The sequence below is a fragment of the Sturnira hondurensis genome, unplaced genomic scaffold, assembly GCF_014824575.4.
Source record: "Sturnira hondurensis isolate 20B ecotype Veracruz unplaced genomic scaffold, ASM1482457v3 Scaffold0010128, whole genome shotgun sequence".
Lineage (NCBI taxonomy): Eukaryota > Metazoa > Chordata > Mammalia > Chiroptera > Phyllostomidae > Sturnira > Sturnira hondurensis.
Genome location: NW_028082759.1, coordinates 37,068,485 through 37,084,838, shown reverse-complemented (window position 1 = coordinate 37,084,838; position 16,354 = coordinate 37,068,485). Strand labels below are relative to the sequence as shown.

Here is a 16,354-nt window from a genome sequence, read left to right as displayed (position 1 = left end):
CACAAAACCAGGGCTGTCTTTTTATTTCTAGACCAAAGCCCACTCTGTTGCTGCAAGTCAGGTTAAAATAGTTTTATACTGAAAGACTCACCTCTGTATTTTGATCAGAGTATTAATTCTACGTGGTTATCCTAATCATGAAAAGTTTTAGATAACAGGCGCTAATTTAAATTTGACTAAGTTTATTCTGTAAATATTAGCAGGTGGTTCCCCCCCAAAGTTTTGTGTTCTACCTTAAATGTACACTAAGAGTTTTCTTCCAGAGCAGGAAGTTACATCTTTCCTAAACTTGTGTTCCAGCTGCCAATACTCACTTTTTCTGCACATCCCAAGTCTAAACATTTTTATACTTGAACAGCATATTCTATTTACCTTTTAAAAAAAATCTAGCCCTGGCTGGTGTATCTCAGTGGATTGAGCGCGGGCCTGGAACCACACAATCGCGGTTCGATTCCCAGTCAGGGCACATGCCTGGGTTGCAGGCCAGTTCCCAGCAGGGGACTCACGAGGGACTCTCTTTCCCTTCCCCTTTAAAGATAAATAAATAAATATTATTTTAAAAAATACAGCTTGGTAGAATATTCTTCACACCACATATGTAGACACAATATTTATAGAACCTAGTATACATGTCTGTTCTGTCTTTTAAGTCGATTCTACATGTGTATAATCTCACTGAAGATCAACTTTGTTATAGAGGGTATTGAATTTATTGCAGAAAGTGTAGCATGTTCTCCCCTGCTTGCATAAACTTCATGAGGAAAGATAATGTCTTGTGCCAACTGTAGGGACATCTCGCATTTTCACGCGAACACTCTGGGTGTTCAGTATGTATCATATGTGACAAAAGATCTTGAGGACAGAAAGGGGTCTTGAAATTTTGCAGTGAAGATAGCGGTGTGACTGAGAAGTGGAAAAACTCTTAGGGCCTGTGCAATAGCAGAAAGAGAAAGGGAGACAGCAGAATAATTTTACTCAAGTCAATGGCATTTTGGTTGTGAAGTTTACAGTATAAAACAAGCTGGTGGAGACTTACTTATGTCTTTTAAATTAAAGTTGATTAGAGCTTTTTAGAAAACACAGTTTAGTCATAAAAGCTGGTCTCTGAAATTTGATGTTGTTTTCAGTGAGTTTTATTTATGAAAGGGATGCCGTGTAAGAGAGTGGGAATGGCTTGGCACAGAGCCGTGCCACTTGGGAAACAATGCAAAATTATAATTTTCTAAAGGTATAAATGATTTTAAGGTCATTTATTTAGGTCATAAAATAGATCAAATGATCTATTTTAGGTTTCATTTGAATAAATGCTTAATGTTGTGGGCACTTATTTCTATTTCAGTATCTTTATGGCTACAAAATAGGAATGAATTGAACTGGGGAGAAAGTATTTTTTCAGATTTCTTATAGTCAACACTTCCCACTAAATAAATGTGTATGGATAAGTCTTTTTTGTGTGTTGCATAGTTACAAATGGAAAGTTCAGTGAGTTTCCATATTGAAAAAGAAATGTGGATTACTTTAAAAAATTCAAGGAATATTTAGTCTGGGTTTTGGGGGTATTTTTTTTACATTCGTGGTCATACTGTGGATTTAACCTCAGTTTTCTGGCACTAACATTTTCTTCTTACGATATTTAAAATTGTAGACTTGTCCTTCTTGATTAAAAGGAAGTTTTTTGGTAAAGTACATACATTTATTAAAGTAAATAAATGAAAGGAATTATTTATTACATATAACAATGTTTTAAGACAGAAATGAAAAAGAGCTGAAATCTCTTTTTTTGTTGAAATAATTTCAAGTGTTTTTCTTTTTAAAATTTTTTTATTTATTTATTTTTAGAGATAGGAAGAAAGAGAGGGAGAGAAACATCAATGTGTGATTATCTCTCACTGGGGATCTGGTCTGCAACCCAGGCATGTGCCCTAGACTGGGAATCAAACCAGCAACCCTTTTGGTTCACAGGCCAGCACTCAATCCACTGAGCCACACTAGCCAGAATTCAAGTGTTTTTCTTTAATTTTTTTAAGTAAGTGTAGTGACTTTCCAGTTCATATTTTGTAATACTGAAAAGATAGACTTTAGTCATTATCTGTCTGCTTGTTTCATGGAACTGTACAGTATCGGTACATACATACTTACGGTACCTGTGGTGGTATCGTTCATAGAACTCTTGTGTCAGAATGAACATAGAAAGATAACCTTGTAAGGTTTCTTCAGGGCAAACATGTAAGGACTCATTTGGTTTTTTTAATTGTGTATTTTTAAAGTTATATGAAGAATAGGTTCTCTTTTAAATCTATAGCTTTATGCAGTGGTATTTATAAACATGTACCTCCATGCATTTTAAGCTCGATAATTATTTTCATATGTTTATTACTAAGTATTGAAAATTATATTCTTTGGAAAGGCATGTGTAATATATTAAAAATAACATAACTTGAAAATGAAAGTTTAATTTCAAATATCTAATTCATTTTAAAAACTGAAAACAATGCATTGTTTTTCATTTTTATTGAGCTGTAATGAATATATAGCATGTTTGTTCTGGGTGCATAGCATCATCGTTCGATGTTGGCATAGGCTGTAAGATGACCGCCGTGATCAGTCGAGTTACCCTCCAGGGTTCCATATAGTTACATGTGTTTTTCTTGTAATGAGAACTTTTAAGATCTATTCTCTTAGCAACTGTATAATCCTTTGCATTCATTTTTCAAAATGAGTTTGTTAGCTACGTGTTAACTATCTTAATAAAATAAAGTTCACCTAATCTGGAGGTATGTAGGAATCCGTCTACCTTGAAAAATGCAGCGAGGTTTATCTGGTCAATCAGCAACATTTCATTTACTGGATTTAAGAAAGTCATGCTTACTCTTCACATAAAGATGCCAGCCTCTTTCCCACCCCGCAACCGAAGGACATTTTGCTTCTTCCAATTTTGGTGACTTATGAATAAAACCATTGCAAACGTTTGTATGCAGGTTTTTGTAGGGACTTGATTTTTAGTTCATTTTGGTCAATGCCCAGGAGTGTGATCACTGGATTATATGGTAACAGTATGTTTAGTTTTGTAAAAAAATGCCAAATTCTCTTCCAACACGGCTCTTCCATTTTGTGCTCCCACTGGCAAAAGAATGAGAGTTTCTGTTGCTACACATCCTCTGCCAGCATTTGATGTCGTCACTGTTTCAGAGGTTGGCCGTTAAGTATGATGTTTGTTAGCTGTAGGTTCTGTGTAGGTTTTTTTTAATCAATGGGCAGGAGGTCCCCTCTGGTCCTAGTTTGCTGAGAGTTTGTATCAAGAATGCTTTTTCTGCATCTGTTGATATGATCATATGAATTTTCTTCTTTAGCCTGTTGATGTAATGGATTACATTAATTGATCTTCAAATGTTGAGCCAGCTTTTCATTCCCAGAATGAATCCCGATTGGTCATAATGCATAACTATTTTTGTACATTATTGGATTTAGCTTTGCTAATATTGTATTAAGGATATTTGCATCTATGTTCATGAGATATATTGGTCTATAGTTTCCATTTCTTGTAATGTCTTTTTCTGGTTTTGGTTTTAGGTTAATACTTACTGCACAGACTAAGTTAGGAAATGTTTCCTCTGCATTTGTTTTCTGGAATATATTGTAGAATATTAGTATTATTTATTTCTTAAATATTTGGTAGAAATCACTAGTGAACCCATCTAGGTAGGTCTAATCCTATAGGTTTTAGCAGGTTAGTTATTGACTCAATTTAGTTCATAGATTAAGCCTGTTCCGATGATATACTTCTCCTTGTGCGAGTCTTAGTAGATTGTCTTGCAGGGACCGGTCCATATCACCTAGGTTATAAAAATGTGTAGGCGTAGAATTGTTCATAATATTCCTTGGTTAGCATTTTAATGCCTTTGAGATTGCCAGTGATGGCCATTCTTTCCATTTTAGTATTAATATACTGAAAACCAGGACTCTTTTTGTCCTGGTTAGCCTAGGTATGGCTTTATCAATTTTTTTAAATTTATTTAATTATTTTTCAAGTACAGTTTTCTGTCTATTACTGCCATCCCATCCCACCCCCCATGCTCCCCCCTCCCTCCCATTTCCACCCTTCTCAGTTGTTGTCCATGTATCCTTTATATATGTTCCTCTAAATCCCTCCTCTATTTCCCCTGAAATTCCTTCACCTCTCCCCTCTGGTCACTGTCAGCCTGTTCTCTATTTCAGTGCCTTTGGTTATATTTTGCTTGCTTGTTTGTTTTGTTGTTTAGCTTCCTGTTAAAGGTGAGATCATATGCTATTTGTCCTTCAACACCTGGCTTATTTCACTCAGCATAATGCTTTCCAGATCCATCCATGTTGTTGCAAAGGTAGGAGCTCCTTCTTTCTTTCTGCTGCATAGAATTCCATTGTGTATATGTACCATAGTTTTTTGATCCATTCATTTACTGACGGGCACCTAGGTTGCTTCCAACTCTTGGCTATTGTAAATTGTGCTGCTATGAACATTGGGGTGCATATGTTCTTTGGGATTGGTGTTTTAGGGTTCTTAGGATACAATCCCAGCAGTGGAATTGCTGGGTCAAAAGGCAGGTCCAATTTTAGTTTTCTGAGAAAATTCCATACTGTTTTCCATAATGGTGGTACCAGTCTGCAATCCCACCAACAGTGGACCAGAGACCCCTTTTCCCCACACCCTCTCCAACATTTGTTGTTTATTGCTTTGTTTATCAATTTTATTGATCTTGTAAAAGAGCCAACTTTTGGTTATGTTGATTTTTATTGTTTTTCTCTTCTCAACGTTTATTGAATTTCTTTATACTATCTCTTCTTATTACTTTTCATTTAATTTGCTATTTCTCTAGTTTTTTTAAGGCCTAAATCTTGGAGTATTAACTTTAATTTTTTTCTAATATGTGCATTCAGTGCTATCAGGTTTCCTCTAAGCACTGCTTGTGTTGCATCCCACAGAATTTGATAGGTAACTTTTTCACTTTTATTTATTTGACAGTAGTTTTATTTTCATTATCATTAAAATTTGCTCTTTTAAAGAGGCATATACTTATAAGCATTTTGGGGGGAAGACTTGTAGAAATTGGATGTCATACAGTATGTATCATTTGTGACAATAGCCCAGTTATTCATACCCTTCCAATTAAATGGCTTTCTATGATTACGGTATATGTTTAGTTTCTGGGAAAAGGGTATCACATGTTACATTCAAATTTCACTGTCTGTGAAAGGAAGGAAGTTTTGATCAGAGTCAACTTTTTTTTCTTATTTAAATCTAAGACTATAAGACAATATCAACATTAAATCCATGATTAATTTTTAAATAATGGATTTCATTTTAAATTGTTTTCAAGTTTTGAAGCAAAAATTTATTTTAAATTTCTTTTTAAAATTTATTGGGGTGACATTGGGTGATAAAATTATATGTTTCAAGTGTACAGTTCCATAATACGTCATCTGTGTATTGCAGTATGTGTTTGCAACTCTTTACAAAGTCAATGATTTTCTTCTAGGTTTAAAAACATACAAACAGTTGTATTATATTAAGAAGCTTAATATCTTAAGGCATAGTATTACCAACATAACTGAACACATATTTTTTTAAAGTAATAAAAATAATTTTACCACTTGAAAGTAATTTTCATGAAGGATTTTTTAAAATTTACTTTTCTAAAATGAGTACCAGATACATTTTTTAAAATCTTATTTGATTTATATATGTATACTTAAAATATGACCACTCATTTGTAATTCAGTTACTGTGCTGTATTTAAATAATTTGTTTTGAAGACATATTTCTTGTCCAAAAGTTCGTAGAACATCTCATAATAGTTAGGACAACTATCATATTAATAATACATGGAAAAATTAGTTGTTGGGCTTGGAGGTTCACATTATATTACTTGCAATCTTATAGTCACGAGGTAGGTACTATTTGTCCCCATTTTACAGGTGAAGAAAACGTGGTACTTAGCTCTTAAACGCTCAGTAAATGTTAGGTATTAAGTTAAGCAAGAATTTGGAGGCCTAATTCTTATGAAAGAACTATTAACTTATAAAATGATATATTTTTTAAAATATTTCATTTATTTATCTTTAGAGGGAAAGGGAAGGAGTGAAGGAGAGAAATATCAATGTATGGTTGCCTCTCATGAGTCCCCTGCTGGGAACTGGCCTGCAACCCAGGCATGTGCCCTGACTGGGTATTGAACCACAATCGTGTGGTTCGCAAGCCCGTGCTCAATCCACTGAGCTACACCAGCCAGGCTAAAATTATATTTTTAAACAATACAAAGCAATCAGAGAGAGAAATGCCAAATTAAATTTTGGGGGTTAATGTGGAATAAAGGCTAGTTTGTTTTTATCAGTAATGAGTTTTAATACAGATCTCTTTAAAAGGTTGATTTTTCATCCAATTTGTTCATTCGAATTCCTGACCAAAAACCTTGCAGTTGAAATCTACCTTTTCATGCTCTGACTGCATGCAGACAAGTTACTGGTTAAGGTGATGTAGGGGAATCTTGCTAATATTAAATTTCAAGTGACAGGAAAAGTCAGTATAAGAGGGAATTCAATATGCATGGGAAACCATTTGTTCCCTCTGCTTCTTTGATCCTTGCCAAGGCCCCCGAAAGTAGAGCAAAGCTCCTGAAAACAGGGCAACATTCTTGTGCAGAGTTATAGGAGAATGCTGAGCTCTCACAGGAATTCAGTGACAGGACGGAAAACTAAACTGCCTGCGTCTTCCCTGTAAAAGCAAGGAATCTGGGCCACGTCTACACCACCTATCATGCCCGTGTCTTCCCTGTAGAAAATGATCTGGAGATTTGCAATAGCAGGCACCTCGAGTCCTGTGTTTTGCCAAATTAGCAGTTTTGATAAATCTTTAGGCCATACTTGCTCATTTTCACAGATGCCTGTGGACTTGGGAGAAGTTTGCCATTTGTTCAGCTCAAAAATAAACTATTTCAGTGAAACAATTTTCACTGACATTTTGGAAACATTTGTCAGCAGAACAAATATTTGTATCTAAAATAGCCAGGCTATTGAGATGTGAGAAAACAAAACAGATGTTCGTTTGGGGTTGGTCAGTTAGTTTGTCTTGATTGCATGTATTTTCTTTCTTTCTTTCTTTCTTTTTTTTTGTATCTCCCCAGAGGATATACAGTGTTAAGCTTAACAAGATTATAAAATTCTTGGAAATTAAGTTCACTCTTTGTTTTATAGTGTCAGAAATGTTATAAAAATGAGTTTCCTTGCCTTTGAATTTTGGACTATATTTCCAAAACGTGAAAAAGTCAGTGTTTTTGCATTTACCCATTTTGTGCCTCATTACCAGGTTGAGTAGTTTTGTCAAGTAGTTAGCCAGAAGTCAGGATGCCTTATAGCATCAGATTAATACACTTGGGTTTGAATATGTAATTTTTCCTTATAGTTGTATACAAGATAAGAGGTATGTAAGTAATCAAAATAAGAAGGCATATATTATTGAGCTAATTAGTTTACTGACCCTCCTAACCATTTATATTTTTCTCTTTTTTTTTTGGCTAATTGATTTACTGTTTCTAAGTATGGAATGGGACCAACACTGATCAATGTAGTAAGTTCCCACATTTAAGTTGGAGGACGAAGCATTGCCTGACCCAGGTGTTTAGTTTGAGGTGATGGGGAAGAGAACAAAGCTATCTGTGTTTGCCATCTCTGTATCTCATTCAGTTGGGATTGAGTGGTTTGTGGATGAGTTTTGGATTAAATAAAGGTAAGATTGATGAGCCAACTTTATTTCCTGCTTGAGAGTCACAAAAAAAATTAAGTTTAATGATTTTTAAAATGTACTGGACGATAACATACGAGCGTGGGACAAAATTATAAAAGTATATAAAGGTTTACAGAGAATGAAATTCTTTTCCTCTCCTGTACCTAGGTTCTTTCAGAGAGTCGGTCTCTCTTGTATTTTTCCAAGGATGCACTCTGTATAGATACATGCCTAGCACCTGTCCTGGCCACTTTCTTTCATATTGAAGTATACATACTTTTCATTATTCTTTTCCTTAAAGCAGAATACCGTACATCATGCTCTTCTATACCCGACTTTTTTGACTTAACATACAGAAAAATATTTGATAAGTATTTTTGTTATGGACTTGATATACAAGTATAATAGTAGCTAATATTTTTTGAGTGCTTACTATGCACGAGACATTGTTCTATGCACCACTCATTTACGAAGTTAGCTCATTCCTACCTTACTCCATGAGGCAGGCAGTGTTGTCCTTCTCCCCATTTTACAGACGGGGATCCCAAGGAAAAGTCAGTGACAGCCCTGAGATTTCAGCTCCAGAAGCTTGGCTCCAGACCTGAGCTCTTCATCAGGAAAGCATGCCACTTCCTGAAACCACTGTGTCTGAAATTTCAGACATGTGGAAAAATGAAAGTGTAAACAGTTATAAAATGTAGTAGCTACCTGGTATTCATTTCTTTAATCACTCATAGCATCTAGCAAAGGTTGATATCAGAAGGTATTCAGTTAGATATGTGTTAAATGTTTGAATGTTCTCTATTTGCTGCTAAAATAGGTAGGTCTGCACTTATCGAGAAGCGGTGGTAGTACATGTAAAGTTATCTTGTACGGTAAGCCTTCCCTGAATTGTATCTTCAGCTTTCTTGAGTCTGCTCCATCCTTGCTCTCCCTTTATCCTATTTAATAATTATCTGTCATGGACCTGCTTTGGAAATAATTTTCCACAACATCTCTTTACCATTTCCCTCCCTTCACCCACCAAGAAATTTATTCTCTACCTTGACAACATTTTTTCTGCTGCTAGCTCACAGCTGATGAGTTGATACTTGATGACTAAGAAAAGTATAGGGGTACTGACATTCTCATGCCAGGGAAAAGGGCAGCCGTCCATTTTAAAGTGAGAGTAGGCTCCTGGGCCCAGTATAATCTCCTCCTAACACTGTTGCAAATATTTATATGACCCCTTCAGGAATTCACCAATTTCATAAAATTAAAATTGCATTTCCTTCAGCACTTCTATTGAAGACAAAGTTTACTGTTTTTCACTTTTAGGTCACTGCTAATGCTGGGCTGTAATGTTGAAATAGTTTCCATCGTATACAGGGTGGGGCAGAAGTCAGTTTGCGGTAACTCTTACGGAAAATGATACAATTAATAAATAATAAGAATAAACTCTGTGCTTCACAGACAACCGTAAACCTCCTTAAACTCCCCTGTAAGTGCAGCTTGGTAATCCCCGGATTACTGAGTGGCTTGATGGTCATGGATTGGTTTGGAAATCATGTCTACCATAGTTTCTGTGAGAAAATAGCTTCCAGATTTCAAACAGCTTGTTTTAAAATATTTGGAATGTAGCTGATCTTTAATAACTCTCCTATGTCTACAAATCCGCTTGAGTAATGTTAGCTTGAGCAACTGAGCAATAAGGAAGTTTTGAATTTTAAAGGTGAAATGACCATATGAACTCTTTTGCCTAAGACCTTCACTTGAGGGATTATGAATAAGGAATCCAGAAAGATTAAAATTTTCCCAAAGCAGCACAGAATGTCATTGTCATCAGGGGCATCTCTTGATGGCACTCTAAAGTGGCAGCCTTGAGAGACAGCATGACCTGGTGTGGCCTTTCCCATGCTGCCCTGGGCAGCACCCCTGTCTCCTGAAGATGGGTGTCCTTCAGTGAGTTCCAAAGTAGGATATGTTTAAGTAGGATATGTTTGGGATATTAGTTGTTGGGGATAATTTTATCAGGGTTCCCTACTTTTGGTTTCTTCTGATGCGTTGACACAGTGAGACTCACTGGGAATTGCATGTAGTGCTCCACTCTCCACCCACTCCACTCCTGTAGAGGATATCTGTGAGCATCTCTTGGGCACCAGCTTCCTTGGCGTATAACTGGAGTGGCAGCTAGGGACTTGGAGCTGGGCAAACCTGGGTTGTGTGATTTACCCTGGGCAGGTCTTTTTTAAAGATTTTATTTATCTATTTTTAGAGGGGAAGGGAAGGAATTTTTAGAGGGAGAGAAATATCAGCGTATGGTTGCATCTCATGTGTCTCCTGCTGGAAACTGGCCTGCAACCCAGGTAGGTCAATGCACTGAGCTACCCCAGCCAGGGCTACCCTGGGCAGGTTTTTTAGCACGTTGGTATATCAGTTTTCTACAGAATGTGCATAATACCACTCTTAAGCTGAGAATGAATGTGAGAATGAAGTTATGCAAGTGACCAGCTGACGCATACCAAGCAGATGTTCATAATTACTTTCTGCGTGCCAGGCACCATGCTTGGTGCTGGGGACATGGAGGTGACAAGAAAGGCATATCCCTGGCCTCGGGAGGCCATGTTCCACCTCGTGAGTATTATTACTATAGTGAATCGTGCATCACGGGTGTTTTAGAGATGAAAGCCTCTGACGTGTGGTCACCAGTTTCCTTGACAGAGAATGACTGGGGGTGGGGGTGGGTAAAGCAGAGGTCGAAATGTGTGAAAAGGATGATGGAAGTTTCTAGGAGGTTTTCCATAGACTGCTGGAGAGTGGTTAATGGCCACATTCCAGGATCATAAAGCTCTATTAATTTAGTTATGAGACCTCTCCTGAGGAATTAATTTACCTTGGAGACCTGAATTAATGATTGTGTGGAAGGGAAGTAATAGTTATGGAATACAGAAAGGAAAGTCAAAGCAATTCTCTAAAATTAATTCAATTAATACTTACTCATCTCTGACTTCTGGTTAACTCTATAATGTTAGTCAACCAATTTTCTTGCCTGTGGTTTATTTTGGCTGATAACTAAAAGTTTTCTAGGTTCTCTTATTTTAAGTCTTTCAGTCTTTGATAAGGTAATAGTCACTGTGAATGTAATATAATTTAATGTCATAATTTATTCAAGGGTTTGTGGGGACAATATAGATAGCTTCCACTTTAAAAAAGATCTGGTCTAAAATTGTTGTGGTCACATTCTGTGGCATGCTTTGAAGGCTTGGTGTTCTCTTACTTTGTAGCATCTACATGAATCCCAGGTAACTTTTTGAGGTGTATCACAGGCCCTCTGTCAGAACTATGGCTTTTCACATGGGGATCTTTCTTGATTAGGCCTCTTATTTTTTTTTTAAGACAATGTCATTCCTGTTTTCAGCAGAGCTAACTTGGTAAAGCTATGGGTTTCCATTCAACTCAGCAACCAAGTATAGCTCCTCTTCAAGCTACTCATTAGTATAACCCCTTAAAGCTCAAGGAGAAACTCACATCTGTCAGCTGCCAGAAGGATAAATAATGGCCCCCTTCTTCTAGATATTTTCAGTTTTACCCTAAAATAAGCAAGGTGCCTGACCCCAGCACTCGGTGCTTGGAAGTACTGAGTGTGGAGTCAGCTGTCGTCAGCCGCAGGAACAAGAATCTTGTAGAATCTGCCATTTGATTTACCACGAGGCTGTGCTCCTGGCATCACACAACATCCTGTCAGTCATCAGACCTGTGAGGCTTGTCTGTCTGGTCTCTACTAGGAGCACCTGTGTTTTGGGAGTGACCTTGCTCTGTCTGTGGGTGCCTTTGCCTGCACTGATGGTAGACCTTTGGTCAAGCAGACCTGTGCTGACGCCTCTCTCCCTGGCTTTAGCTTACTTTTTCCAGCCCAGCTTTTCTTCTAATGTGCTCATTCACTTTTTTATTAAAGATTGCTTGCTATACAGCCATTGCGTATATATTTGGTGGGTTATCTCTCTTAAATCCCTTTTGGAGAAAGAAGAATATAAATTGTTCAGAAAATAAAACTTTAAATGTTTTATTCAACAAGAATACAGGCCAGAGAACAGATTCCACAACCACTCCATGCTCAGGAAGCACTTACTTTGCAAATTACATTGTAATTAATTATAACCACAACTTGCCAACATCACCATTTTGGTTCATATGCACGCAGGAAACCTTAACCATTTGGTCAGTGTCTCTTCTGACCAAAAACTTCTTCCCAGAGTTATAGCTTCCTAAGAGCACACACCTTGTCTATCTGCTCTCTGCTGGAAGCCTCAAATCTACCCTAATTTAATAGACTTATTAGTAATTTCAACTCAGCTGATTAGTGTTTAAAAAGCACTTTGCCAAATGTGAAGTTACTCCCGACTATAAATACATTTTCTCTACCGCTGACAGTGTTTTCAAATTATGCAGTTTGAATGATCCCGTGTGAAGTGTTCTAAGAACTTTCTTCTGGAGGAGTCTCTTTCTTTTCCAGTTTCCTATTAGGGTTTTCCCTAAAGCCTCTGCCTCAGTACAGTTGTTCAGCTGATGACCTCCCTTGACTCCACATCAATATTGACAGACATTCCCAAGAAGGCACATTTCTCATGAGACTTATTCCTTAATTGTGCTATCAAGTCATATTATACTTTTTGCTAATTTGAGGAAGAGGAGCAGATGCGTTTTGTCTGTTGGCACACATAAATGGGTTTGAGGGTGCTCTCCAACCCTTCATTAGCTGTTCACTGAGCATCTCTTACTTTGCAAGTACCGTTGGGGTCCAGGGGGATACAGGGAGCAAGAGGGGTTATTCTTTGTCCTCAAGGAGCATTGTATTACATGAAAAGCCCAGCCTAATAAAGGTTAAGTTTTAAAAATGTCGTGCTAGAAGCAGCAGGAAAGTGCTCAGGAAGAGTGGAGCAGAGGTTTCTTATGTAAAGTATTTGGAGAAAAAACTAACAAAGGAGGTGAAATTTACCCTCAGCATTGAGAGATGTGAGTGAGTATGGGACAGGGGGAGGGAGGGGTGTTTAGTCAAGGCCAGAGGAACAGACACCTTTAAATGGGCTTGATGGCAGAGTATTAGTCCATTAAGAACAAACTTAAACTACATATGAATTCCACTGAAGGACGGAAGCAATTTTGAGCTGGAACATCACTGTGTTTATGATCATCTTTATAAGAGAACTGAGCTCATAGAGGTGACTTTGAACAGTTCATTTCACACAACAATACTAACATGTTTAAATGAAATACATTGCCATGTGTTATTTTATGTAGCCTTCACAATGGTGCTGTCCCCATTTTACTGTCCAGAAAACTAAGGTTCAGATAATTATATGAATTACAAGTTACCAGGCCCGTTCTGAAATACATGCCAATCTTACTATCTGAATATGTAGGTTATTCTGTCTACTACTAGGAAATTCGAACTGGTCAACTTCCCATGTTCTGCCCTGAAAATTAGGGAGGATATGAAGATGAACCAAATTCCAAAACTGGCAAGAGCCACGCCCTCCACAGGTGGGCTGTTTCCCAGACATTGAAATGAAAGGAGGCCACGTTTCCAGAGTCAGTGCAGGTTTGGGAATCCAGGCAGCTCAGCTTGGTCCTGGGCAGATCCTTTCCTCTAGCCCCAAATCATCAGGACAAGGTGATGGCCAACCTGACTAGGGAGCCATCAGAGGCTGCCCTGCCTGACTTTGTCCTCACCACTGCCAAAAGAGTGGTCTGGCAGGGCGTCATTTTAGGAGAGACTCAAAAGAGGTGGGGAGAGTGTTCTGGGACAGGAAACAGCAGTCACCAGGGCCTGGAGGTGGGACTGTGCTTGAGAGATTCAGGGAGTGGCAAGAAGGCAGAAAGGTTGGAGCACTGTGGGAGAGGAGATGGGGAGGGGACAGGGAAGCGGGCACAGAGGCCAGATCACAGCAGGCCTGTGGGTGTGAAGAGGACTTGGGAAGCATTTAAGCAGAAAAGGGACAGAATGTCACACACACTGGAAAAGAATCTCCTGGTTGTTGCTGTGTCCCCACCAGAAGGGAGCAGATCCTCCAAGTAGGAGGAGGTGACTCCAGGCATCCAGGTGGTAGGGACCAGCGGGTCAGGGCTGGGTGTGGAGGGACGAAGTGGTCAGATTGGAGAGAGAGTAGAAAGCTGAGGGACTGGGATTTGTTATTGGATTGAGTGTGAGAAGTAAGAACGTAGGAATTGTGAATGACGTCACAGAGTTTGGCCCACACAGCTGGCCCAAACATTTGCCATTTACTGATGTGAGAAACTGGCAGGGAGAGAAGGTATAATTGAAGAACGCAGGGTTCTGTTTAGTACCTGTGAAGTTTGAGATACCTTAGTTAGAAATCCCAGGAGAAGACCTGGCCAGGTGGCTCAGTTGGTTGGAGCATCATCCTGTACACCGAGATGGTTGTGGGTTCAATCTCCAGTCAGGACGCATACGGGAGGCAACCCATCGATGTTTCTCACATCGATGTTTCTTTCTCTTTCTCTTCCCCCTCCCCTACTCCATTCCTCTCCCCCTTTCTCTCTAAAATCAGTAAACATTCTCAGGTGAGGGTGAATGGATGGATGCATAGACAGGTAGACGATAGAAAGATAAATTCCAGGGGGATATGGCAAATTAGTTGTTGGACAAGTCTGATGTTCCTAGGACAGTTTAGAACATAAATCTGTGAATCGCCCCAAATGGCACTTAAAGCTTATGTGTATGGATGAGTTGACCAGGCCAGCAAGTGCCAGGGCACAAGGAGTGAGCACACTGAGCCCAGGACCTTGGGACTGAGGTGGAGGCTTCCCGGAGGCCAAGAGAAGTCGGTGTTGCAAAAGGCAGGTGTGTGCAATGCTGGCGAAAGTTCGAGAAAAACTGAAATTGAGATCTGACCATTGGATTTGACAATGTTGGGGTCATTGGTGGACTTGACAAAGTGAAGTGTTGGTGTTTTAGAGAAAATAGTATGATTGAAGTGGGTTTGAAAGAGAGTGGGAAGCAGATATTCACAATTTTCTTTGTTATTTTTGTGCCTGCACACTACAAGGTAGTGAAGAGGTGGAGCAGAAACAAGAGAGAGTTCAGGAGTCTGTTTTAGGCCAGAACTATCCTAGCCTATGCGCACAGTCAGGTGGTCCGGTAGAAAGGCAATACTGGCTGGTGCAGGCAACAGGGGCCTGTGGTCTCACACCAGACAGGGGTTGGCCTTAGGAGCCCAGAGTTAACTTATCATAACAACTGAGGGTAACAAGTCCTGGTAGGGGGTTTATTTGGCACAGAGAGTGTAGAGTAAGAGCTTCTGTTTCCTCAGTGAATGAGAAGCCAGGCTGCTTGCTTGTGGCCAGGGGTTGACTTTGTCTTAGAGAGTGACAAGCTGTCTCCTGCTGTTGTATGTGACCTCTGGGACCTAATGGATCCAGGAGGCACTAAGGTACTGTGAGGGCAGGAGCTTTTGTCCTGCTCTGCTGGATTGTCAGTGCTTAGCACATTGCCTGGCACACAGTAGGTGCTCTGTCTTACCACATACTCCTAAAGTACCTCATGCTTCAGTGGCTCAGAGATCTGTTGGTGATGCCGCAGGCAGAACTGGCTATGTAATTTGTGGGTCCCAGTGCAAAATGAAGATCGGGCCCCTTGTTCATAAAGAGTTTCCAAATAGCACAGCAGAAAGTAAACTGAGTGCAGGGTCCATCTCAGAGGGGGCCCCATGGGACTGCGTAGGTCACAGGTCCATGGCGCTGGCCTTGACCCCAGGTGTGGGGTGAATCTGATCAACAGCAGTCAGCTGACTAGAGGCAGTGGCTGGAGGTACAGTTGCCTGAGAAGGAAGCATTTTATATTTACCTCTCTTTCAGAAGTTTAAGAGAGAAAGATCAAATCCAAACAGTAGCCGCTGTATTCACAGATGAACAGAGATGAGTTTTAAGAGAACGAGTGGAAAATGCTCATAGCCATTTAGAAACCTTCATGATTAAAAAATTCATGAGTGGCATCTTCTGAGACAGAATGCCTCAAATCCCAGTGGTGAGAGGGAAGGGTGAGAAAAAGTGAACTTGTACAATACCCGAGGCTGCAGTCATCCATCCTCAATGTAGTGTGGCATCAATGACCATTAAAAAAAATGCCCTGCACAGGTGACTCGGTTGGTTGAAGACTCGTCTGTACACCAAAAGGGTGCAGGTTCAGTCACTTGTCAGGACACATACCTAGGTTGCTAGTTTGATCCCCAGTTGGGGAGCTTATGGGAGGTACCAGAGGGCAACCCATCAGTGTTTCTCTCCCATGTTGATATTTTCCCTTGCTCTCTCTGTCTCTCTCTCTCCCCCCTTCCCTCCTTCCCTCCTTCCCTCCTTCCCCCCCTTCCTCTCTACCCCCTTCTCTTTCCCCTCTCCCCCCCTCTAAAATCAATAAATATATCCTCAAGAAAGAATTAACAAAATTTTTAAAAGATGCAAGAAAACCCTCCCCGTTCATTCTCAAACTTCCAGGAGAGAAAGGTCCATGAATGGCAGTGAGATCCAGTGCAAAGACATGAGCAATTTTGTAGTCGTTGTAAATAGATTTGTGTCTAAGAATGTTTCTAAACAATAAATATATAA

General features: G+C 39.3%; 1 protein-coding gene across 12 annotated transcripts in view; it reads left to right on the top strand.

Moving 5' to 3' along the window:
* The window catches only part of EYA1 (EYA transcriptional coactivator and phosphatase 1), a 303,573-nt gene that overhangs the window by 206,940 nt on the left and 80,279 nt on the right, over positions 1–16,354 (top strand). The window lies entirely within an intron of this gene.